Source organism: Ranitomeya imitator, chromosome 1, assembly GCF_032444005.1.
Source record: "Ranitomeya imitator isolate aRanImi1 chromosome 1, aRanImi1.pri, whole genome shotgun sequence".
Taxonomy (NCBI): domain Eukaryota; kingdom Metazoa; phylum Chordata; class Amphibia; order Anura; family Dendrobatidae; genus Ranitomeya; species Ranitomeya imitator.
In genome coordinates this window covers 230,056,243-230,083,650 of record NC_091282.1, presented here as the reverse complement: position 1 = coordinate 230,083,650, position 27,408 = coordinate 230,056,243, and positions in this window count along the sequence as shown.

The window sequence follows — 27,408 nt, the reverse complement described above, 5'->3', positions numbered from 1 at the left end:
GCCCACCATGCGTAAAGTGAGCTCTTCATGTGCGGATGGTACACAGGGTGGAGGAGAGGAGACTCTCCTTCAGGCCCTTGGGAACCATATTCATGTAAAAAATATATATACGTATCTTCTGATGGCCCCCCGGAGTCCTCCCACCTCTCAGCGGTGCACGTAGCGGCTTCCTTTCCCAGGGATGCATTGTGCAAATCACCTGGGATGACATTGCGGTCATGTGACCGTGACGTCACAAAGGTCCTTCGCGCAAAGCATCCTTGTGAACGGAAAGTGCAGGGAGCGCCGCTGAGGAGATCGGCGGCCTTCGGAAGGTGAGAATAACGATACCTGTATTGAGTCCTGGAGGTATGTCTTCTCCCCGGTGTCAACCGCCTCCTAAACGTCAATTATCTCCCTCTTGCGTCTGTGCGCCGCCTCCTGTGTTCAAAATACATGCCCGGCGCCTGCGCTCTGCCAACATTGCTCACCTGATGTAAGTTCACAGGCAGCGCGCATGGTGCATGCCCGAGAAATGTTGGCAGAGCGCAGGCGCTGGGCATGTATTTTGAACACAGGAGGCGGCGCACAGACACAAGAGGGAGATGAATGACGTCTCAGAGGCGGTTGACACCGGGGTAGAAGACATACCTCCAGGACTCAATACAGGTATGGCGCGAAATTTATAAAAGTGATTATTTCAGCATTCCTAGGGATACAAGACATAAGCGCCACCTTCACAGAATGCAGCCTTGGTGCTGCTGAATGTGGCTCTTTTACTTAAAAACACCGTGGGGGGGGGGTGACAGGTTCCCTTTAAATTCAGTGATCAGGTCTTTGTTGTTTCCGTTAGAGTGTCTATCTTTTTAGCGAAAAAAAAAATGTGCAGCATGTTGTACCTGTTCTTCTAATGAATATAATGAAACTTACTACTGAGCCTCCTAACAAATACTACAAAACAAAGGTGTACCTAGCCTGAGCATTGAAATTTAGAGTGGGCCCCTGGAGTCAGTTCCATTGGTGGGCCCTAGGCACCCCAGTCCGACACTGGGTGACACGATGTCGTCATGATGACAACTTGGTCACCAGAGTTAGAAAAGTTGCTATATCATGCCTAGAGCACATTCAGAACACCATAAATTCACCTCCCTTAAAAAAATCCCTGAATTGCTGGTTTTTGTTCACTCTTCCTCACAAAAATGGGAACAGAAAGCAGTCAAAAAATGTAATGGGTCTGAAAATGGTACCAATAAAAACGTCAACCTGAAGGGTGCAGTCTTTAGAATGGTGTCACTATTGGATATTTTCTGTCATATAGACCCCTCAAAGTGACTTCAAATGTGATGTGGTAACTAAATAAATGAAACAGCCACTCTCAACCTACCAATCCATGGAGGTGGTGGCTGTTTGATATATTAGTACACAAAAGATAAAAATCCGTATGCAGTGATAGTTACAAACAGGTGATGCAGAGCATCTGGCTTAGATCAGGCGGGCTGTCAGGTGCTAACCAAAATGCATCCTGTGTGAACAGAGCCATCTGGGCCCATCTGTACCCTGAAGGATTAAAAAATGCAAAAAACATATCAATATATCTGAGGTATTAGTCGTCTCCTGCTGTGATTTTACACTATTGCGGTTGCTGAATTGCTGGCTTTTCTTCTATCTATGTATGCAATATACAGCTCTGGCAAAAACTAAGAGGCCACTGCAAAATGTTCAGTTTGTCTGATTTTTCTATATAAAAGGTATATTTTTGAGTAAAATGTAAATTGTTGTTTCATTCTATAAACTTCTGACAACATGTCTCCGAATTTCCAACCAATAAATTTTGTATTTTTTTTCTGACAAAGAAAAATGGTCAAAATAAAAAAAACAAACAGTTCATTCATACCTCAAATAATGTAAAGAAAACAAGTTAATAATCATTTAGAACCAACAATACTAATGTTTTAACTCAGGAAGAGTTCAGAAATCAATAGAAGCCAGTGAACACAATAGACGCAAAGGCGTCTTACCACGACAGATGCAGGGAAGAAGTACCCGACGGGCGTCGCCATATTGGAGGCGTAGCCACAGGTCACGACCTCCCAGAAGCCACAGCGGTGAAAGGAGCGCATCTGCGCATGCGCAGACCGCAGAAAGGACGAGCGCCAGAGAACCCAGGAGCAGGAGAGCGAGAAGGAGGATCGGGAGCGCACCGGCCGGACAGGTAAGTATGAGGCGGTGTAACATCCATCATCCTCTTGATTAGATTCAAGAGGTTTTCAATGGGGTTCAGGTCTGGAGATTGGGCTGCCCATGACAGGGTTTTGATGTGGTGGTCTCTTAATTTTTGCCAGAGCTGTATTATATTATATATGCTTGTGGGATATATTTTTCACTTTTTGATACCTCTTGTAACCATATGGTGACTATACGACTAGCTATATTGGAGACTTCTCGCTACACTATATTACCGTATATACTCGAGTATAAGCCGAGATTTTCAGCCCAAACTTTTGGGCTGAAAGTGCCCCTCTCGGCTTATACTCGAGTCAAGGTGGGCGGCAGGGTCGGCGGGTGAGGGGGAGAGGGCGCTGAGGCATACTCACCTAGTCCCGGCGGTCCTGACGCTCCCCCTGCTGTCCCACGGTCTTCGGTGCTGCAGTTCTTCCCCTCTTCAGCGGTCACGTGGGTCCGCTCATTAGAGAAATGAATAGGCGGCTCCACCTCCCATAGGGGTGGAGCCGCCTATTCATTTCTCTAATCAGCGGTGCCGGTGACCGCTGATAGAGGAAGAAGCTGCGGCACCGAAGACCAGCTGTGCGGGAGAAGGAGCCGGACGACGGGAGCAGGTAAGTATGTCATAGTTACCTGTCCCCGTTCCACACGCCGGGCGCCGCTCCATCTTCCCGGCGCCGCTCCATCTTCCCGGCGTCTCTGCGCTCTGACTTTTCAGGTCAGAGGGCGCGATGACGCATATAGTGTGCGCGGCGCCCTCTGCCTGATCAGTCAGTGCAGAGACGCCGGGACGGGACGCCGGGACCGGATGCTGGGAGCTGCAAGCAAGAGAGGTGAGTATGGCTTTTTTTTTTTTTATTGCAGCAGCAGCAGCGGCAGCAATGGCACAACTTTATGTAGAGCATCTATGGGGAAATATGAACGGCGCAGAGCATATATGGGGCACAGATATGGGGAAATATGAACGGTGCAGAGCATATATGGGGCACAGCTATGGGGAAATATGAACGGTGCAGAGCACTATATGGCAGAGCTATGGGGAAATATGAACGGTACAGAGCACTATATAGGGCACAGATATGGGGAAATATGAACGGTGCAGAGCACTATATAGGGCACAGATATGGGGAAATATGAACGGTGCAGAGCACTATATGGGGCACAGCTATGGGGCAATAATGAACGGTGCAGAGCACTATATGGCACAGCTGTGGGGAAATAATGAACGGTGCAGAGTATATATGGCACAGCTATGGGGAAATAATGATCTATTTTTATTTTTGAAATTCACTGGTAAATGCTGCATTTCCACCCTAGGCTTATACTCGAGTCAATAAGTTTTCCCAGTTTTTTGTGGCAAAATTAGGGGGGTCGGCTTATACTCGGGTCGGCTTATACTCGAGTATATACGGTATATTTTTCTGCCATCTTATAACGTTGCATTTTAGAATTCTCAGCTTGCCCACAATCTTAATGGATTTCTTGCTCGTCAGACTTTTCTTTGTGTGTCTGTAATTTTTTTATGTGTTTTTATATTTGTATTCAAATAAAAATATTACTTTTTAATTATTTCATAACTATTGTCCTGGCACATTTTTTTTCTTCGGTATTGCTATGGTTACCAGTGTTCTGTGAGACACATTACTCTCATCTGGACTTACAAGTCTTTGTTGGCAGTGGTAAGAGGAAGCATCAGGGGTCTGTTTGGGGCAATGAGCAGCGAAGGTGGCTGGAGAGGTGAGCAGTATTAGTAGGTTTTTTTTTTTACATTTTAACAGCTCTCTGTAGTTCAGCAAAATGGTGGCCAGCAGGCTGCTTTTTTGCTGAATTCGCAAGGAGCAAATTACAAAAATCTGCATTCCGTAGAATGCAGATTTATGTAAATTTTAAATATAATTTAATTTCATTCAAATAAATTTGCCCAATGCTACTCAGAAACTGTCAGTCAGAGGCTGACATGTAGGCAACAGTAGGTTAGACAGAAAGATCAGTATCTACCACATCACAAGAATAGGCAGCATTATTGATAGGGTGGTTCATGGCCCTATATCTGCTGTATAGACTGTCTCAAGTAGAGGTACACCATGGCAGAACAGTAATAACAGAGATAACTGAATAGTATCAGAGTGTATCAAACTTATTTATTTGGTTTTCCATAGTTCTGGATAATAAAACATTATACTTTGCTACTATACATGTAACTTAATATTCACTTTCTCTTTTTTCTCTGACTTCAATTTTGGGCATCTGGCGACATAAACAATCCCGGAGGTCATCCAATTTATAATGTCTCATATAAAGTGTTGAGCGATACCTTCTGATATCCAGAAGTATCAGTATCGGATTGGATCGGCCGATATCCACAAAATATTGGATATCGCCAATACCGATAACCGATACCAGTGCAAGTCAATGGGACACAAATATCGGAATGTAAATAAGCCCTTTCTGTCCTTCTACATCCTGTTCCGGAGAGGGGAAGAGTGTGGACGGTGCGTGGGCGGACACTGTGCGTGTCTGTGTGTGCGGTGGGGACTGTGCGAGCCTCTTGGGGGTCTGTACGGGCCTGCCGGGGCACTGTGCAGGCTGCCGGGACTCTGTGCGGGCTGCCGGGGCTCTGTGTGGGCTGCCGGGGCTCTGTGCAGGCATGCCGGGGCTCTATGCAGGCTGCCGGGGCTCTGTGCGGGCCTGCTGGGGCTCTGTGTGGGCCTGCCGGGGCTCTGTGCGGGCTGCCAGGGCTCTGTGCGGGCTGCCGGGGCTCTGTTCGGGCAGCCGGGGGTCTGTGCGTGTGTGCAGGCATCGTCCGATGGGACTACAAGTCGCATCAGACGATGCCTGCTACAGTGACAGTGATTGACACATTAGCCAATGATGGGACAGTGGTAGTCCCATTATCCCGCTAATGTGTTGAATGTACATATAGACATACAGTACATTAAACATAGAGTACATAGTCACCATTACTTGTCATTTTGATCCCCAAAGCCAGTGTCACCTGTAAAAAATATTAAAATAACAAACAACCAATATACTCCCTGTCAGCAGAAAACTACGAGTGTCCCACGATGATCTCCCGTGGAGAATGGCAGCATCAGCTGATGCGACCGCTCTCCAGGGGCTCCAGGAACACAATGATGGGAGGAAGGTATCATTCCGCACTGTATTCCTCCGCCGCTGTAAAAAAAAGTCTCTAGTCTCACTTTTGGCATTGCTGTGTGAGAAATTTTCCCACGCAGCAATTGCCATAAAGTGAGACTTTGAACTTTAGTAATCTCAGTGATGCACTGCAGGAGCCATTGTCTCCTGTCAGTGTGTCACTGAGGGTCCTATAGAGGAGTGATATCACCCAATGTCACTGTTCTATAAGGGAGATCATCGTGGGACACTCGTTATTAATTGGACTACGGCGGACAGGTAGTATGCGGTTTATTATTTTTCATTTTTTGCAGGCGCTGAAGTATGGTAAGTATGGTTAAATGAAAAATATTAAAATACTTTTTTCCTAATGTGTGTGTGTTTTATTAACCCTTTATTACTATTGGGTTGTTTGTTATTTTAATATTTTTTACAGATGACACTGGCTTCGGGGAACAAAGTGACAAGTAATGGTGAGTATGTACTCTATGTTTAATGTACTGTATGTATGTATGTATCGTATGTAATGTATGAATGTATTGTATGTAGTATGTAGTATGTATGTAGTATGTATGTTGTATGTATGTTGTATGTATGTAGTATGTAGTATGTATGTAGCATGTATGTAACATAGTAACATAGTAACATAGTTCAGCCTATATTCCATCATAATAAATCCACAGATCTACGTCCTTCTACAGAACCTAATAATTGTATGATACAATATTGTTCTGCTCCAGGAAGACATCCAGGCCTCTCTTGAACCCCTCGACTGAGTTCGCCATCACCACCTCCTCAGGCAAGCAATTCCAGATTCTCACTGCCCTAACAGTAAAGAATCCTCTTCTATGTTGGTGGAAAAACCTTCTCTCCTCCAGACGCAAAGAATGCCCCCTTGTACCCGTCACCTTCCTTGGTATAAACAGATCCTCAGCGAGATATTTGTATTGTCCCCTTATATACTTATAGATGGTTATTAGATCGCCCCTCAGTCGTCTTTTTTCTAGACTAAATAATCCTAATTTCGCTAATCTATCTGGGTATTGTAGTTCTCCCATCCCCTTTATTAATTTTGTTGCCCTCCTTTGTACTCTCTCTAGTTCCATGTAGTATGTATGTAGTATGTGTGTTGTATGTAGTATGTATGTATGTAGTGTGTATGTAGTATATATATATAGTATGTATGTAGTATGTATGTAGTATGTATGTAGTATGTATGTAGTACAGGGGTGTCAAACTGCATTCCTCGAGGGCCTCAAACCATGCGTGTTTTCAAGATTTCCTTCGCATTGCACAAGGTGCTGCAATCATTATGTGTGTAGGTGATTAAATTATCACCTGTGCAGTACAAGGAAATCCTGAAAACATGACCTGTTTGCAGCCCTCGAGGAATGCAGTTTGACAACCCTGATGTAGTATGTATGTATGTAGTATGTAGTATGTATGAAGTATATATGTAGTATGTATGTAATATGTATGTATGTAGTATGTATGTATGTAGTATGTAGTATGTATGTAGTATGTATGTAGCATGTATGAAGTATGTATGTAGTATGTATGTATGCATGTAGTATATTTTTTTTTTCATTCAACACATTAGCCAGATGATGGGACTACTACTGTCCCATCATTGGCTAATGTGTCAATCACTGTCACTGTAGCAGGCATCGTCTGATGGGATTTGTAGTCCCATTGGACGATGCCTGCAGACATGCACAGGGCCCCGGCAGCCCTTACAGAGCCCTGGCAGGCCCGCACAGACCCCCGGCAGGCCCACACAGAGCCCTGGCAGGCTGCACAGAGCCCCAGCAGGCCGCACAGAGCCCTGGCAGGCCCAGACAAACCCCCGGCAGCCCGCACAGAGCCCTGGCAGGCCTGCACACACCCCCGGCAGGCCCGCACAGACCCCCAGCAAGCACGCAGACCCCCCACGGTCACGCACAGCCCCCGCCCGCACACACAGACATGCAGTCTCCGACCACGCACCGCCCACACTCCATTATAGTGCATCAGTGCACTATGGGAACTTCTGATTCCGGTATCCGATATCGCAAAAGTATCGGAACTCGGTATCAGAATTCAGATACAGCGAATATCGGCCGATATCTGATATTTGCAGTATCAGAATGCTCAACCCTACTCATATAGCATAAATTTTCCCAGATTGTTTTGGACTATTAAACTGTTTGGTTATTAAAATTAAATTGCACGCTTTGCAATGGCCACATTTGTAACATCCCATTGTCTTATTTTTAAGCCAATCACAGCCTGATTGGTTGCTTGAATGAAACTGGCTGCGTACCACCATATTCTTTAAGTTAGGGTCTCTTCGATATGTAATGGTAGCATTTTCTGAAAGCTTGTCACTTAAGTCTCTATCCTCTCTTAGAAGGTAAACTGTACACCCTCAGGGATCATTTATACTACTAGACACCCATGTTCTCTTTTGTATGTGGGCTAGACAAGAAAGCAATTAAGAAGGCATGCACTGCAACACATTAGTTCAATTCAAAATGGCTATGGTACGCCTATATCACGTCATATGTGATTTCATCATAGCTTTGGATTCTCTGGCTATATTCTTTTGGGGCATTCAAAAATAAGCATTAAAGCAGAGAAAAGGTAATCTTGACCAACTGTTGCTAAAAGAAGCAGCTAGGTGGATACATCTTCTCCGCCCCATGAGTCCAGCTGGCTTAAATGAGGGCTTTTCATGCAGCGCTTTTCTATAAACTCCATGTCCTACTATGCTAATACCTATTTTGTGCAGGGAGTTATCATTTCAAATTATAGAAAATTAATACAATATATAGGTATATAGTTGTAATTTCATTTTGTTTTTAATATGCACTATTTCTTAATTTGGCCCCGATTTAGTGTTTTGAGTTTCTTGAGTCCTTTATAAGTAACAAACAATATTCTATGTAGAACAAATTGATAATCAAATATAGTGGATACAAAAAAATCAATTTTTAATTTAGAATAATCTATATATATAATTGTCTAAGGGTTTTTCCGTCTGTCTGTATGTCTGTCTGTCTGTATGTCCTGGAAATCCCGGCTCTCTGATTGGTCGAGGCCGCCAGGCCTCGACCAATCAGAGACCGGCACAGCATCGATGTAGAAATCCCGCGACGATGATGTCACAGCGACGATGATGTCATAATGGTTGCCATGGCGACGATGATGTCATAAAGGTTGCCTCGACCAATCAGCGACGGGCACAGTCTGCCGCGAATTCTGGAATCATCATTGTCCATATATTACAGGGACATGCATATTCTAGAATACCCGATACGTTAGAATCGGGCCACAATCTAGTCTACTATATAATTGTCTAAGGGTCACTTCCGTCTTTCTGTCTGTGTGTCTTTCTGTCTGTCTTTCTGTCTGTCTGTCACGGATATTCATTGGTCGCGGCCTCTGTCTGTCATGGAAATCCAAGTCGCTGATTGGTCGTGGCAAAATGCCCACGACTATTGCCACGACCAATCAGCGATGGCCATAGTCTGGCAGCGAAATTGCCGCTGCTTTAGTGCCCTGCAGTCAGTGCTGAGCGCTCACACAGGGTTAATTCCAGCGTTAACGGACCGCGGTGTAACGCACTCCGTTACCGCAGCTATTAACCCTGTGTGACCAAGATCTAATGTTACAAATAATAATAATAAAAAAAAGATTATTCTCACCTTCCAACGTGGCGCGCTGTCCTCGGCAATGCAAGCGGCAGGTTCCGGTGCCAAGGATGCTACACGAGAAGGACCTGCCATGACTAGGGTTGAGCGAAACGGGTCGTTCATTTTCAAAAGTCGCCGACTTTTAGCAAAGTCGGGTTTCATGAAACCCGATCCGACCCCTGTGCGTGGTCGGCCATGCGGTACGCGACTTTCGCGCCAAAGTCGCGTTTCAATGACGCGAAAAGCGCCATTTCTCAGCCAATGAAGGTGAACGCAGAGTGTGGGCAGCGTGATGACATAGGTCCTGGTCCCCACCATCTTAGAGAAGGGCATTGCAGTGATTGGCTTGCTGTCTGCGGCGTCACAGGGGCTATAAAGGGGCGTTCCCACCGACCGCCATCTTACTGCTGCTGATCTGAGCTTAGGGAGAGGTTGCTGCCGCTTCATCAGAAGCAGGGATAGTGTTAGGCAGGGTCCATTAACCACCAAACCGCTTGTGCTGTAGCGATTTCCACTGTCCAACACCACCTTCGGTGTGCAGGGACAGTGGAAGCTACATTTTTTTTTTCTCAGCGCTGTAGCTCATTGGGCTGCCCTAGAAGGCTCCCTGATAGCTGCATTGCTGTGTGTACGCCGCTGTGCAAACCAACTGTTTTTTTCAAAGCACAAATCCTGTTGTTCTGCACAGCTATCTTGTTTGTTTGTCCACACTTTTTATTTAATTTGTGCATCAGTCCACTCCTTATTGCTGCCTGCCATACCTGGCTGAGATTACTGCAGGGAGATAGTAATTGTAGGACAGTCCCTGTTTTTTTTTTTTTTTTTTTGTGGGAGATTAAGATTGGCATTTCTGCTAGAGTGCCATCCCTGTGTGTGCCATCTCTCACTCAGTGGGCCATAGAAAGCCTATTTATTTTTCTGCTTGATTTGGGTTCTAAAATCTACCTGAAAAAATCACTACATCAATCAGTGGGAGAAAAATATTGGCCTCAGGGCTTGTGTGCCACTCCTGACTCCTGTGTGTGCCATCTCTCACTCAGTGGTCCATAGAAAGCCTATTTATTTTTTTGCTTGATTTGGGTTCTAAAATCTACCTGAAAAAATCACTACATCGATCAGTGGGAGAAAAATATTGGCCTCAGGGCTTGTGTGCCACTCCTGACTCCTGTGTGTGCGCCATCTCTCACTCAGTGGGCCATAGAAAGCCTATTTATTTTTTTGCTTGATTTGGGTTCTAAAACATACCAGAAAAAATCACTACATCAATCAGTGGGAGATAAGTATTGGCCTCTGGGCTTGTGTGCCACTCCTGACTCCTGTGTGTGCCATCTCTCACTCAGTGGGCCATAGAAAGCCTATTTATTTTTTTGCTTGATTTGTGTTCTAAAATCTACCTGAAAAAATCACTACATCAATCAGTGGGAGATAAATATTGGTCTCTGGGCTTGTGTGCCACTCCTGACTCCTGTGTGTGCCATCTCTCACTCAGTGGGCCATAGAAAGCCTATTTATTTTTTTTGCTTGATTTGGGTTCTAAAATCTACCTGAAAAAATCACTACATCAATCAGTGGGAGATAAATATTGGCCTCAGGGCTTGTGTGCCACTCCTGACTCCTGTGTGTGCCATCTCTCACTCAGTGGGCCATAGAAAGCCTATTTATTTTTTTTGCTTGATTTGGGTTCTAAAATCTACCTGAAAAAATCACTACATCAATCAGTGGGAGAAAAATATTGGCCTCAGGGCTTGTGTGCCACTCCTGACTCCTGTGTGTGCCATCTGTCACTCAGTGGGCCATAGAAAGCCTATTTATTTTTTTGCTTGATTTGGGTTCTAAAATCTACCTGAAAAAATGACTACTTCAATCAGTGGGAGATAAATATTGGCCTCTGGGCTTGTGTGCCACTCCTGACTCCTGTGTGTGCCATCTCTCACTCAGTGGGCCATAGAAAGCCTATTTTTTTTTTTTTATTTGGTTTCTAAATTGTCCTTGAAAAAATCATTTTATTTTATTTGGTTTCTAAATTCTTCCTGAAAAAATCATTTTATTTTATTTTGTTTCTAAAGTCTCCCAGAAAAAAAAAATAAAACATTGGGAGATTAATATTGCCCTTTCTGCTTGTGTGCCAGTCTTGACTCCTGGGTGTGGCATCTCTCTCTCTCTCTCTCAAATTGTGGGCCATAGAAAGCCTATTTATTTTTTTGCTTGATTTGGGTTCCAAAATCTACCTGAAAAAATCACTACATCAATCAGTGGGAGAAAAATATTGGCCTCTGGGCTTGTGTGCCCCTCCTGACTCCTGTGTGTGCCATCTCTCACTCAGTGGGGCATAGAAAGCCTTTTTTTGTTTTTTTATTTGGTTTCTAAATTCTTCCTGAAAAAATCTTTTTTTTATTTTGTTTCTAAAGTCTCCCTGAAAAAAAAAAAAAAATAAAACAGTGGGAGATTAATATTGACATTTGTGCTTGAGTGACAGTTCTGCGTGTGTGGCATCTCTGTGATTTGGTGCCACAGAAAACAGAGTGTGTAACATTGTGCCTGATTTTCCTTGTGGTCTCACCAACCTGTAAAGGGATATTGAAATCATACTGAAGTTATAGGTCACCGTGTAAGTTGTTTGACAGCAACAAATAAAGTTACTTTGGTTAAGTTTTTAAAACAATGAGGAAGTCTGGTGCAAGAGGTCGTGGCCGTGGGCGTTCATTGTCAGCTGGTAATGATGGTAGTGGTAGTGGAGCATCAGGTGGTCGTGGGAAAAAAATATTCCACCTAAGTCTGGAGCTGTGGAGCCAGGTTCGTCGTCTGGCTACACAAGGCCTCGAACGCTCTCTTTTCTGGGAGTAGGAAAACCGCTTTTAAAGCTGGAGCAGCAACAGCAAGTTTTGGCTTACCTTGCAGACTCAGCCTCTAGCTCTTTTGCCTCCTCTTCTGAAACTAGTAAATGTAAAAGCAGCGCGTCGCTTGTGGATGTTCACGGTCAGGGACAAGTCGCTTCCTTGTCCTCTTCAGCAAAAACAACAACAAGAGAGAAGGATGCAGCAGGCGACACAACGGGTTACTCCATGGAGCTCTTTACACATACCGTCCCTGGCTTAGAAAGTGAAACACTTAACAGGCCATGCCCATTACAAGTAGATTCTGACATGGAGTGCACTGATGCACAGCCACAGCCTGACTACTATGCTGATCCTTTGACTCAGACCACAACATTGCCCTCTCAGGGTACTGATCCACAATCAGACCCTGATGAGACTATGTTGCCCCGTCACGAACGCTATACCACCGACCGACACGGTGACACAGACGAAGTTGCACACGAGCTAGAAGAGGAGGTAATAGATGACCCAGTTGTTGACCCCGATTGGCAGCCATTGGGGGAACAGGGTGCAGGCGGCAGTAGTTCAGAAGCGGAGGTGGAGGAGGGGCCGCAGCAGGCATCAACATCGCAACAGGTTCCATCTGCCGGGCCCGTATCTGGCCCAAAACGCGTGTCAAAGCCAAAACCTGTTGGAGGACAGTGTGGCCATCCGGTTAAAGCTCAGTCTGCAATCCCTGAAAAGGGATCCGATGCTAGGAAGAGTGCAGTCTGGCATTTTTTTAAACAACATCCAATTGATCAGCGCAAAGTCATCTGTCAAAAATGTTCAACTAGCTTAAGCAGAGGTCAGAATCTGAAAAGTCTCAATATAAGTTGCATGCATAGACATTTAACCACCATGCATTTTCAAGCCTGGACTAACTACCAAACGTCCCTTAAGGTTGTAGCACCCTCGGCCAATGAAGCTAGTCAGCAACGCAACATCCCTTCCGTCACTGTAAGGCCACCATTTTCCGCACCACCGGCAGTATCTGTGCAGGTTTCTTTGCCAGCCAAAAGCAGTCAGGGTCAGGGAATCACCAGTTTTGTAGGAGGAAATATTGCATCTAGGGCACCGGCGGAAACAATACCGTCTCCAACCGTCTCTCAGTCTGCCATGTCCACCGGCACACCCGCAAGTTCCACGATCTCCAGCTCTCCAGTCCAGCTCACCCTACATGAGACTCTGGTTAGAAAAAGGAAGTACTTATCCTCGCATCCGCGTACACAGGGTTTTAACGCCCACATAGCTAGACTAATCTCGTTAGAGATGATGCCCTACCGGTTAGTTGAAAGTGAAGCTTTCAAAGCCCTGTTGGAGTACGCTGAACCATGCTACGAGCTACCCAGTCGACACTTTTTTTCCAGAAAAGCCATCCCAGCCCTGCACCAGCATGTTAAACAGCGCATCGTCCATGCACTCAGGCAATCTGTGAGTACAAAGGTGCACCTGACTACAGATGCATGGACCAGTAGGCATGGCCAGGGACGTTAAGTGTCCATCACGGCACACTGGGTGAATGTGGTGGATGCAGGGTCCACAGGGGACATCAATTTCGGGACAGTTGTGCCTAGCCCACGGTCTAGGAAACAGTTGGCTGTAGGCGTTCGCACCCCCTCCTCCTCCTCCTCGTCCTCCTGCAGAAGCGACAGCTCTTCCACAGACCGCAGTCGGCCAACCACTCCATCGGCAGCTGACACTGTTGCACACCAGTTGTCCCATTATGGGCCAGCTACTGGCAAGTGTCAGCAGGCTGTATTGGCTATGAAGTGTTTGGGCGACAACAGACACACCGCGGAAGTTCTGTCCGAGTTCTTGTAACAAGAAATGCAGTCGTGGCTGGGCACAGTAGATCTTGAGGCAGGCAAGGTAGTGAGTGATAACGGAAGGAATTTCATGGCTGCCATCTCCCTTTCCCAACTGAAACACATTCCTTGCCTGGCTCACACCTTAAACCTGGTGGTGCAGTGCTTATTGAAAACTTATCCTGGGTTCTCCGACCTGCTCCTCAAAGTGCGTGGACTTTGCTCACATATCCGACGTTCGCCTGTACACTCCAGCCGTATGCAGACCTATCAGTGGTCTTTGAACCTTCCCCAGCATCGCCTAATCATAGACATTGCAACAAGGTGGAACTCAACACTGCACATGCTTCAGAGACTGTGCCAACAGAGGCGGGCTGTTATGTTTTTTTGGGAGGATACACATACACGGGCAGGCAGTACGATGGCAGACATGGAGTTGTCAGGTGTGCAGTGGTCGAAGATACAAGACATGTGTCAAGTCCTTCAGTGTTTTGAGGAATGCACACGGCTGGTTAGTGCAGACAACGCCATAATAAGCATGAGCATCCCCCTAATGTGTCTGCTGATGCAAAGTTTGACGCACATAAAGGATCAGGCGTCTGCACCAGAGGAAGAGGAAAGCCTTGATGACAGTCAGCCATTGTCTGGTCAGGGCAGTGTACAGGACGAGGTAGCGGGCGAAGAGGAGGTGGAGGACGAGGAGGATGATAGGGATGAGTATATTTTTAATGAGTGGCAAGGCCGGGTTCTGGTTTTTTGAGGGACACAAGTGACGTAGATTTGCCTGAAACTGCCCCTCAACCAATCACAACTGCAGATTTGACAACTGGAACTTTGGCCCACATGGCGGATTATGCCTTACGTATCCTCAAAAGGGACACACGCATTACTAAAATGATGAACGATGATGATTACTGGTTGGCCTGCCTCCTTGATCCTCGCTATAAAGGCAAATTGCAAAATATTATGCCACATGAGAACTTGGAACTAATATTAGCAACCAAACAATCAACTCTTGTTGACCGTTTGCTTCAGGCATTCCCAGCACACAGCGCCCGTGAGCGTTCTCACACGAGCTCCAGGGGGCAGCAGACCAGGAGTGTTAGGGGTGCACACATCAGAAGTGGCGTTGGACAGAGGGGTTTTCTGACCAGGTTGTGGAGTGATTTTGCTATGACCGCAGGCAGGACAGGTACTGCTGCATCAATTGAAAGTGACAGGAGACAACATTTGTCCAGTATGGTTACTAACTATTTTTCATCCCTTATCGATGTTCTCCCTCAACCGTCATTCCTATTTGATTACTGGGCATCAAAATTAGACACCTGGCCAGAATTGGCAGAATATGCATTGCAGGAGCTTGCTTGCCTGGCAGGTAGTGTCCTATCAGAAAGAGTATTCAGTGCTGCAGGTTCAATATTAACCGAAAAAAGGACTCGTCTGGCTACCCAAAATGTTGATGATCTAACATTCATTAAAATGAACCACAATTGGATTTCGAATTCTTTTGCCCCACCTTGCCCGGCAGACACCTAGCTTTCCTACGAAAAGCTCTTGCCTGTGGACTACTGTGAATTACTTTTCGAATGTCTAATTTGCTGCAGCTGATTGTCCAGCATACGACATGTTTACACCTCCCTAAATGGCCAAACTCCCCACACGGGGCCGTGGTATCGCGACTTGGCGCAAGCACCCGTGAGAGTGCTGTTTGTCTGAAGAGGTGGGTGTGCCCGCTTTTGGTCGACGGCACTGCCACTGGGTCCCTCATAGTACAATAAAGTGTCTCTGGCGGTGGTGGTGCGCACCCAATGTCAGACACACTGTTGTAACATGAGGGGCCCTGGGCCTGTACCACCGGCCACAAGAGAGTTCACCCAACCCCAGGTCAAACATTGCTCTACCACTTCCACAGTTATCTCTCACACTTCCACCAATGTTTAGTCTATGCGCTGACATCCTTCCATTCCTGCCACTGACAATACCATTGTGTTGACATGTATGATGGTACTTAACATAGTCAGGGGCAGTGTCCTCTATTTACCACAGTAAATACTTTGCGCTAAATTAGTAGGTCTGAAACTACGCAGAGGATCCCACCCCTGAACCTAATGATTGCACCCTTTAGTGTTTTCGTTTTGTTTTAATGCGAGACATTCACATTTATTTATTGTTTTGGACTACTAACTGGCAGACACTCATTACAATCGGCCTCCGCTGACCAGACCACTGCTGCCCGTCTACCCCTGGAACCAATTTTAAATTGCCTACAGCCAGCCCATTTTATTATGTTAGGCCTTCGAAGCCTGTCTGCGGCCCGTTCTTTCAACTACTACTACACTGACCTGTCTACTGCTGCCCGTGTACTCCTGGAACCAATTATAAAGTGCCTACAGCCTGTAAAAAATTTTTATGTTAGGCCTTCGAAGCCTGTCTGCGGTCCCTCCTTCCACTAGGACTCCACTGACCATTCTACTGCTGCCCGTGTACCCCTGGAACCAATTTTAAATTGCCTACAGCCCAATTTTTTTATGTTAGGCCTTTGAAGCCTGTCTGCGGTCCCTCCTTCCACTAGGCCTCCACTGACCATTCTACTGCTGCCCGTGTACCCCTGGAACCAATTTTAAATTGCCAACAGCCCTATTTTGTCATGTTAGGCCTTCGAAGCCTGTCTGCGGTCCCTCCTTCCACAAGGCCTCCACTGACCATTCTACTGCTGCCCGTGTACCCCTGGAACCAATTTTAAATTGCCAACAGCCCTATTTTGTTATGTTAGGCCTTCGAAGCCTCTCTGCGGTCCCTTCTTTCTACTACTACACTGACCAGACCATTGCTGCCCGTGTACCCCTGGAACCAATTTTAAATTGCCAACAGCCCTATTTTCTTATGTTAGGCCTTCGAAGCCTGTCTGCGGTGCCTTCTTTCTACTACTACTACACTGACCAGACCAGTGCTGCCCGTGTACCCCTGGAACCAAATTTAAATTGCCTACAGCCAGCCCAATTTTTTTTATGTTAGGCCTTCGAAGCCTGTCTGCGGTCCCTCCTTCCACTAGGCCTCCACTGACCGTTCTACTGCTGCCCGTGTACCCCTGGAACCAATTTTAAATAGCCAACAGCCCTATTTTGTTATGTTAGGCCTTCGAAGCCTGTCTGCGGTCCCTCCTTCCACAAGGCCTCCACTGACCATTCTACTGCTGCCCGTGTACCCCTGGAACCAATTTTAAATTGCCAACAGCCCTATTTTGTTATGTTAGGCCTTCGAAGCCTCTCTGCGGTCCTTTCTTTCTACTACTACTTCACTGACCAGACCATTGCTGCCCGTGTACCCCTGGAACCAATTTTAAATTGCCAACAGCCCTATTTTGTTATGTTAGGCCTTCGAAGCCTGTCTGCGGTGCCTTCTTTCTACTACTACTACTACACTGACCAGACCATTGCTGCCCGTGTACCCCTGGAACCAAATTTAAATTGCCTACAGCCAGCCCAATTTTTTTTATGTTAGGCCTTCGAAGCCTGTCTGCGGTCCCTCCTTCCACTAGGCCTCCACTGACCGTTCTACTGCTGCCCGTGTACCCCTGGAACCAATTTTAAATAGCCAACAGCCCTATTTTGTTATGTTAGGCCTTCGAAGCCTCTCTGCGGTCCCTTCTTTCTACTACTACTACACTGACCAGGCCATTGCTGCCCGTGTACCCCTGGAACCAATTTTAAATTGCCAACAGCCCTATTTTGTTATGTTAGGCCTTCGAAGCCTGTCTGTGGTCCCTTCTTTCTACTACTACTACACTGACCAGACCATTGCTGCCCATGTACCCCTGGAACCAATTTTAAATTGCCAACAGCCCTATTTTGTTATGTTAGGCCTTCGAAGCCTGTCTGCGGTCCCTTCTTTCTACTACTACTACACTGACCAGACCACTGCTGCCTGTGTACCCCTGGAACCTATTTTTAATTGCATAGAGCATCCTTTTTTTAATAGTAGGCGTACAAAGTCTGTCTGCGGTCCACTATTGAAATTGTCCTCCACTGCCCAGAGCAATGCTGCCTGTGTACCCCTGTAACCTTTTTTAAGCTGCAGTGAGCCACATTTTTGGTTTAAGACCTACTACCTGTGTCTGTCTGCGCCACTCAATACAGCTGTGTTCCTTTGAAAAAAGCTGAGCGTCAATAGTCTTGGTTTCAGCCTCTAGGAATTTTAAAACTGCATTTGGGGTACAACTTTGGTAGGGCCTACTAACGGTGTCTGCCGCCCCAAGGTGTGCCCCAGGTTTCGTCCACATTGCTTCGGTCTTCCGACTCTCGTTTAGTAGTTGTAGAAAACTACACTGCATTAGGCCTACAAATTGGGTATGGGGTGTAGAGACGGTGTGTTCCACTCCAAGGTGTTCTCCAGGTTGCCTTTCCTGAGCTTCTATCTTCAGGCTCTCTTTTAGAAGTTGTTGGAAACTACACTGCATTAGGCCTACAAATTGGGTATGGGGTGTAGAGAGATGGTGTGTTCCACTCCAAGGTGTTCCCCAGGTTTCCTCGCCATTGCTTCCATCTTAATGCTCTCGTTTATTAGTTGTTGGAAACTACACTGCATTAGGCCTACAAAATGGGTATGGGGTGTAGAGAGATGATGTCTTCCACTCCAAGGTGTTCCCCAGGATTCCTCGCCATTGCTTCCATCTTAATGCTCTCGTTTAGTAGTTGTTGGAAACTACGCTGCATTAGGCCTACAAATTGGGTATGGGGTGTAGAGAGATGGTGTGTTCCACTCCAAGGTGTTCCCCAGGTTTCCTCGCCATTGCTTCCATCTTAATGCTCTCGTTTAGTAGTTGTTGGAAACTACGCTGCATTAGGCCTACAAATTGGGTATGGGGTGTAGAGAGATGGTGTGTTCCACTCCAAGGTGTTCCCCAGGTTTCCTCGCCATTGCTTCGATCTTAATGCTCTCGTTTAGTAGTTGTTGGAAACTACACTGCATTAGGCCTACAAATTGGGTATGGGGTGTAGAGACGGTGTGTTCCACTCCAAGGTGTTCTCCTGTTTGCCTTTCCTGAGCTTCTATCTTCAGGCTCTCGTTTAGTAGTTGTTGGAAACTACGCTGCATTAGGCCTACAAATTGGGTATGGGGTGTAGAGAGATGGTGTGTTACACTCCAAGGTGTTCCCCAGGTTTCCTCGCCATTGCTTTGATCTTAATGCTCTCGTTTAGTAGTTGTTGGAAACTACACTGCATTAGGCCTACAAATTGGGAATGGGGTGTAGAGAGATGGTGTGTTCCACTCCAAGGTGTTCCCCAGGTTTCCTCGCCATTGCTTCCGTCTTAATGCTCTCGTTTAGTAGTTGTTGGAAACTACACTGCATTAGGCGGCAGTAGTTCAGAAGCGGAGGTGGAGGAGGGGCCGCAGCAGGCATCAACATCGCAACAGGTTCCATCTGCCGGGCCCGTATCTGGCCCAAAACGCGTGTCAAAGCCAAAACCTGTTGGAGGACAGTGTGGCCATCCGGTTAAAGCTCAGTCTGCAATCCCTGAAAAGGGATCCGATGCTAGGAAGAGTGCAGTCTGGCATTTTTTTAAACAACATCCAATTGATCAGCGCAAAGTCATCTGTCAAAAATGTTCAACTAGCTTAAGCAGAGGTCAGAATCTGAAAAGTCTCAATATAAGTTGCATGCATAGACATTTAACCACCATGCATTTTCAAGCCTGGACTAACTACCAAACGTCCCTTAAGGTTGTAGCACCCTCGGCCAATGAAGCTAGTCAGCAACGCAACATCCCTTCCGTCACTGTAAGGCCACCATTTTCCGCACCACCGGCAGTATCTGTGCAGGTTTCTTTGCCAGCCAAAAGCAGTCAGGGTCAGGGAATCACCAGTTTTGTAGGAGGAAATATTGCATCTAGGGCACCGGCGGAAACAATACCGTCTCCAACCGTCTCTCAGTCTGCCATGTCCACCGGCACACCCGCAAGTTCCACGATCTCCAGCTCTCCAGTCCAGCTCACCCTACATGAGACTCTGGTTAGAAAAAGGAAGTACTTATCCTCGCATCCGCGTACACAGGGTTTTAACGCCCACATAGCTAGACTAATCTCGTTAGAGATGATGCCCTACCGGTTAGTTGAAAGTGAAGCTTTCAAAGCCCTGTTGGAGTACGCTGAACCATGCTACGAGCTACCCAGTCGACACTTTTTTTCCAGAAAAGCCATCCCAGCCCTGCACCAGCATGTTAAACAGCGCATCGTCCATGCACTCAGGCAATCTGTGAGTACAAAGGTGCACCTGACTACAGATGCATGGACCAGTAGGCATGGCCAGGGACGTTAAGTGTCCATCACGGCACACTGGGTGAATGTGGTGGATGCAGGGTCCACAGGGGACATCAATTTCGGGACAGTTGTGCCTAGCCCACGGTCTAGGAAACAGTTGGCTGTAGGCGTTCGCACCCCCTCCTCCTCCTCCTCGTCCTCCTGCAGAAGCGACAGCTCTTCCACAGACCGCAGTCGGCCAACCACTCCATCGGCAGCTGACACTGTTGCACACCAGTTGTCCCACTATGGGCCAGCTACTGGCAAGCGTCAGCAGGCTGTATTGGCTATGAAGTGTTTGGGCGACAACAGACACACCGCGGAAGTTCTGTCCGAGTTCTTGCAACAAGAAACGCAGTCGTGGCTGGGCACAGTAGATCTTGAGGCAGGCAAGGTAGTGAGTGATAACGGAAGGAATTTCATGGCTGCCATCTCCCTTTCCCAACTGAAACACATTCCTTGCCTGGCTCACACCTTAAACCTGGTGGTGCAGTGCTTATTGAAAACTTATCCTGGGTTCTCCGACCTGCTCCTCAAAGTGCGTGGACTTTGCTCACATATCCGACGTTCGCCTGTACACTCCAGCCGTATGCAGACCTATCAGCGGTCTTTGAACCTTCCCCAGCATCGCCTAATCATAGACATTGCAACAAGGTGGAACTCAACACTGCACATGCTTCAGAGACTGTGCCAACAGAGGCGGGCTGTTATGTTTTTGTGGGAGGATACACATACACGGGCAGGCAGTAGGATGGCAGACATGGAGTTGTCAGGTGTGCAGTGGTCGAAGATACAAGACATGTGTCAAGTCCTTCAGTGTTTTGAGGAATGCACACGGCTGGTTAGTGCAGACAACGCCATAATAAGCATGAGCATCCCCTAATGTGTCTGCTGATGCAAAGTTTGACGCACATAAAGGATCAGGCGTCTGCACTAGAGGAAGAGGAAAGCCTTGATGACAGTCAGCCATTGTCTGGTCAGGGCAGTGTACAGGACGAGGTAGCGGGCGAAGAGGAGGTGGAGGACGAGGAGGATGATAGGGATGAGTATATTTTTAATGAGTGGCAAGGCCGGGTTCTGGTTTTTTGAGGGACACAAGTGACGTAGATTTGCCTGAAACTGCCCCTCAACCAATCACAACCGCAGATTTGACAACTGGAACTTTGGCCCACATGGCGGATTATGCCTTACGTATCCTCAAAAGGGACACACGCATTACTAAAATGATGAACGATGATGATTACTGGTTGGCCTGCCTCCTTGATCCTCGCTATAAAGGCAAATTGCAAAATATTATGCCACATGAGAACTTGGAACTAATATTAGCAACCAAACAATCAACTCTTGTTGACCCTTTGCTTCAGGCATTCCCAGCACACAGCGCCCGTGATCGTTCTCACACAAGCTCCAGGGGGCAGCAGACCAGGAGTGTTAGGGGTGCACACATCAGAAGTGGCGTTGGACAGAGGGGTTTTCTGACCAGGTTGTGGAGTGATTTTGCTATGACCGCAGGCAGGACAGGTACTGCTGCATCAATTGAAAGTGACAGGAGACAACATTTGTCCAGTATGGTTACTAACTATTTTTCATCCCTTATCGATGTTCTCCCTCAACCGTCATTCCCATTTGATTACTGGGCATCAAAATTAGACACCTGGCCAGAATTGGCAGAATATGCATTGCAGGAGCTTGCTTGCCCGGCAGCTAGTGTCCTATCAGAAAGAGTATTCAGTGCTGCAGGTTCAATATTAACCGAAAAAAGGACTCGTCTGGCTACCCAAAATGTTGATGATCTAACATTCATTAAAATGAACCACAACTGGATTTCGAATTCTTTTGCCCCACCTTGCCCGGCAGACACCTAGCTTTCCTACGAAAAGCTCTTGCCTGTGGACTACTGTGAATTACTTTTCGAATGTCTAATTTGCTGCAGCTGATTGTCCAGCATACGACATGTTTACACCTCCCTAAATGGCCAAACTCCCCACACGGGGCCGTGGTATCGCGACTTGGCGCAAGCACCCGTGAGAGTGCTGTTTGTCTGAAGAGGTGGGTGTGCCCGCTTTTGGTCGACGGCACTGCCACTGGGTCCCTCATAGTACAATAAAGTGTCTCTGGCGGTGGTGGTGCGCACCCAACGTCAGACACACTGTTGTAACATGAGGGGCCCTGGGCCTGTACCGCCGGCCACAAGAGAGTTCACCCAACCCCAGGTCAAACATTGCTCTACCACTTCCACAGTTATCTCTCACACTTCCACCAATGTTTAGTCTATGCGCTGACATCCTTCCATTCCTGCCACTGACAATACCATTGTGTTGACATGTATGATGGTACTTAACATAGTCAGGGGCAGTGTCCTCTATTTACCACAGTAAATACTTTGCGCTAAATTAGTAGGTCTGAAACTACGCAGAGGATCCCACCCCTGAACCTAATGATTGCACCCTTTAGTGTTTTCGTTTTGTTTTAATGCGAGACATTCACATTTATTTATTGTTTTGGACTACTAACTGGCAGACACTCATTACAATCGGCCTCCGCTGACCAGACCACTGCTGCCCGTCTACCCCTGGAACCAATTTTAAATTGCCTACAGCCAGCCCATTTTATTATGTTAGGCCTTCGAAGCCTGTCTGCGGCCCGTTCTTTCAACTACTACTACACTGACCTGTCTACTGCTGCCCGTGTACTCCTGGAACCAATTATAAAGTGCCTACAGCCTGTAAAAAATTTTTATGTTAGGCCTTCGAAGCCTGTCTGCGGTCCCTCCTTCCACTAGGACTCCACTGACCATTCTACTGCTGCCCGTGTACCCCTGGAACCAATTTGAAATTGCCTACAGCCCAATTTTTTTATGTTAGGCCTTCGAAGCCTGTCTGCGGTCCCTCCTTCCACTAGGCCTCCACTGACCATTCTACTGCTGCCCGTGTACCCCTGGAACCAATTTTAAATTGCCAACAGCCCTATTTTGTCATGTTAGGCCTTCGAAGCCTGTCTGCGGTCCCTCCTTCCACAAGGCCTCCACTGACCATTCTACTGCTGCCCGTGTACCCCTGGAACCAATTTTAAATTGCCAACAGCCCTATTTTGTTATGTTAGGCCTTCGAAGCCTCTCTGCGGTCCCTTCTTTCTACTACTACACTGACCAGACCATTGCTGCCCGTGTACCCCTGGAACCAATTTTAAATTGCCAACAGCCCTATTTTCTTATGTTAGGCCTTCGAAGCCTGTCTGCGGTGCCTTCTTTCTACTACTACTACACTGACCAGACCAGTGCTGCCCGTGTACCCCTGGAACCAAATTTAAATTGCCTACAGCCAGCCCAATTTTTTTTATGTTAGGCCTTCGAAGCCTGTCTGCGGTCCCTCCTTCCACTAGGCCTCCACTGACGGTTCTACTGCTGCCCGTGTACCCCTGGAACCAATTTTAAATAGCCAACAGCCCTATTTTGTTATGTTAGGCCTTCGAAGCCTGTCTGCGGTCCCTCCTTCCACAAGGCCTCCACTGACCATTCTACTGCTGCCCGTGTACCCCTGGAACCAATTTTAAATTGCCAACAGCCCTATTTTGTTATGTTAGGCCTTCGAAGCCTGTCTGCGGTGCCTTCTTTCTACTACTACTACTACACTGACCAGACCATTGCTGCCCGTGTACCCCTGGAACCAAATTTAAATTGCCTACAGCCAGCCCAATTTTTTTTATGTTAGGCCTTCGAAGCCTGTCTGCGGTCCCTCCTTCCACTAGGCCTCCACTGACCGTTCTACTGCTGCCCGTGTACCCCTGGAACCAATTTTAAATAGCCAACAGCCCTATTTTGTTATGTTAGGCCTTCGAAGCCTCTCTGCGGTCCCTTCTTTCTACTACTACTACACTGACCAGGCCATTGCTGCTCGTGTACCCCTGGAACCAATTTTAAATTGCCAACAGCCCTATTTTGTTATGTTAGGCCTTCGAAGCCTGTCTGTGGTCCCTTCTTTCTACTACTACTACACTGACCAGACCATTGCTGCCCATGTACGCCTGGATCCAATTTTAAATTGCCAACAGCCCTATTTTGTTATGTTAGGCCTTCGAAGCCTGTCTGCAGTCCCTTCTTTCTACTACTACTACACTGACCAGACCACTGCTGCCCGTGTACCCCTGGAACCTATTTTTAATTGCATAGAGCATCCTTTTTTTAATAGTAGGCGTACAAAGTCTGTCTGCGGTCCACTATTGAAATTGTCCTCCACTGCCCAGAGCAATGCTGCCTGTGTACCCCTGTAACCTTTTTTAAGCTGCAGTGAGCCACATTTTTGGTTTAAGACCTACTACCTGTGTCTGTCTGCGCCACTCAATACAGCTGTGTTCCTTTGAAAAAAGCTGAGCGTCAATAGTCTTGTTTTCAGCCTCTAGGAATTTTAAAACGGCATTTGGGGTACAACTTTGGTAGGGCCTACTAACGGTGTCTGCCGCCCCAAGGTGTGCCCCAGATTTCGTCCACATTGCTTCGGTCTTCCGACTCTCGTTTAGTAGTTGTAGAAAACTACACTGCATTAGGCCTACAAATTGGGTATGGGGTGTAGAGACGGTGTGTTCCACTCCAAGGTGTTCTCCAGGTTGCCTTTCCTGAGCTTCTATCTTCAGGCTCTCGTTTAGAAGTTGTTGGAAACTACACTGCATTAGGCCTACAAATTGGGTATGGGGTGTAGAGAGATGGTGTGTTCCACTCCAAGGTGTTCCCCAGGTTTCCTCGCCATTGCTTCCATCTTAATGCTCTCGTTTATTAGTTGTTGGAAACTACACTGCATTAGGCCTACAAAATGGGTATGGGGTGTAGAGAGATGATGTCTTCCACTCCAAGGTGTTCCTCAGGATTCCTCGCCATTGCTTCCATCTTAATGCTCTCGTTTAGTAGTTGTTGGAAACTACGCTGCATTAGGCCTACAAATTGGGTATGGGGTGTAGAGAGATGGTGTGTTCCACTCCAAGGTGTTCCCCAGGTTTCCTCGCCATTTCTTCCATCTTAATTCTCTCGTTTAGTAGTTGTTGGAAACTACGCTGCATTAGGCCTACAAATTGGGTATGGGGTGTAGAGAGATGGTGTGTTCCACTCCAAGGTGTTCCCCAGGTTTCCTCGCCATTGCTTCGATCTTAATGCTCTCGTTTAGTAGTTGTTGGAAACTACACTGCATTAGGCCTACAAATTGGGTATGGGGTGTAGAGACGGTGTGTTCCACTCCAAGGTGTTCTCCTGTTTGCCTTTCCTGAGCTTCTATCTTCAGGCTCTCGTTTAGTAGTTGTTGGAAACTACGCTGCATTAGGCCTACAAATTGGGTATGGGGTGTAGAGAGATGGTGTGTTACACTCCAAGGTGTTCCCCAGGTTTCCTCGCCATTGCTTTGATCTTAATGCTCTCGTTTAGTAGTTGTTGGAAACTACACTGCATTAGGCCTACAAATTGGGTATGGGGTGTAGAGAGATGGTGTGTTCCACTCCAAGGTGTTCCCCAGGTTTCCTCGCCATTGCTTCCGTCTTAATGCTCTCGTTTAGTAGTTGTTGGAAACTACACTGCATTAGGCCTACAAAATGGGTATGGGGTGTAGAGAGATGGTGTGTTCCACTCCAAGGTGTTCCCCAGGTTTCCTCGCCATTGCTTCCATCTTAATGCTCTCGTTTAGTAGTTGTTGGAAACTTCGTTGCATTAGGCCTACAAATTGGGTATGGGGTGTAGAGAGATGGTGTGTTCCACTCCAAGGTGTTCCCCAGGTTTCCTCGCCATTGCTTCGATCTTAATGCTCTCGTTTAGTAGTTGTTGGAAACTACACTGCATTAGGCCTACAAAATGGGTATGGGGTGTAGAGAGATGGTGTGTTCCACTCCAAGGTGTTCCCCAGGTTTCCTCGCCATTGCTTCCATCTTAATGCTCTCGTTTAGTAGTTGTTGGAAACTTCGTTGCATTAGGCCTACAAATTGGGTATGGGGTGTAGAGAGATGGTGTGTTCCACTCCAAGGTGTTCCCCAGGTTTCCTCGCCATTGCTTCGATCTTAATGCTCTCGTTTAGTAGTTGTTGGAAACTACACTGCATTAGGCCTACAAATTGGGTATGGGGTGTAGAGACGGTGTGTTCCACTCCAAGGTGTTTCCCAGGTTGCCTTTCCTGAGCTTCTATCTTCAGGCTCTCGTTTAGTAGTTGTTGGAAACTACGCTGCATTAGGCCTACAAATTGGGTATGGGGTGTAGCGAGACGGTGTGTTCCACTCCAAGGTGTTCCCCAGGTTTCCTCACCATTGCTTCGATCTTAATGCTCTCGTTTAGTAGTTGTTGGAAACTACACTGCATTAGGCCTACAAATTGGGTATGGGGTGTAGAGACGGTGTGTTCCACTCCAAGGTGTTCTCCAGGTTGCATTTCCTGAGCTTCTATCTTCAGGCTCTCGTTTAGTAGTTGTTGGAAACTACGCTGCATTAGGCCTACAAATTGGGTATGGGGTGTAGAGAGATGGTGTGTTTCACTCCAAGGTGTTCCCCAAGTTTCCTCGCCATTGCTTCGATCTTAATGCTCTCGTTTAGTAGTTGTTGGAAACTACACTGCATTAGGCCTACAAATTGGGTATGGGGTGTAGAGAGATGGTGTGTTCCACTCCAAGGTGTTCCCTAGGTTTCCTCGCCATTGCTTCCATCTTAATGCTCTCGTTTAGTAGTTGTTGGAAACTACACTGCATTAGTCCTACAAAATGGGTATGGGGTGTAGAGAGATGGTGTCTTCCACTCCAAGGTGTTCCCCAGGTTTCCTCGCCATTGCTTCGATCTTAATGCTCTTGTTTAGTAGTTGTTGGAAACTACACTGCATTAGGCCTACAAATTGGGTATGGGGTGTAGAGACGGTGTGTTCCACTCCAAGGTGTTCTCCAGGTTGCCTTTCCTGAGTTTCTATCTTCAGGCTCTCGTTTAGTAGTTGTTGGAAACTACGCTGCATTAGGCCTACAAATTGGGTATGGGGTGTAGAGAGATGGTGTGTTCCACTCCAAGGTGTTCCCCAGGTTTCCTCGCCATTGCTTCGATCTTAATGCTCTCGTTTAGTAGTTGTTGGAAACTACACTGCATTAGGCCTACAAATTGGGTATGGGGTGTAGAGACGGTGTGTTCCACTCCAAGGTGTTCTCCAGGTTGCCTTTCCTGAGCTTCTATCTTCAGGCTCTCGTTTACTAGTTGTTGGAAACTACGCTGCATTAGGCCTACAAATTGGGTATGGGGTGTAGAGAGATGGTGTGTTCCACTCCAAGGTGTTCCCCAGGTTTCCTCGCCATTGCTTCGATCTTAATGCTCTCGTTTAGTAGTTGTTGGAAACTACACTGCATTAGGCCTACAAATTGGGTGTGAGGTGTAGAGATATGGTGTGTTCCACTCCAAGGTGTTCCCTAGGTTTCCTCGCCATTGCTTCCATCTTAATGCT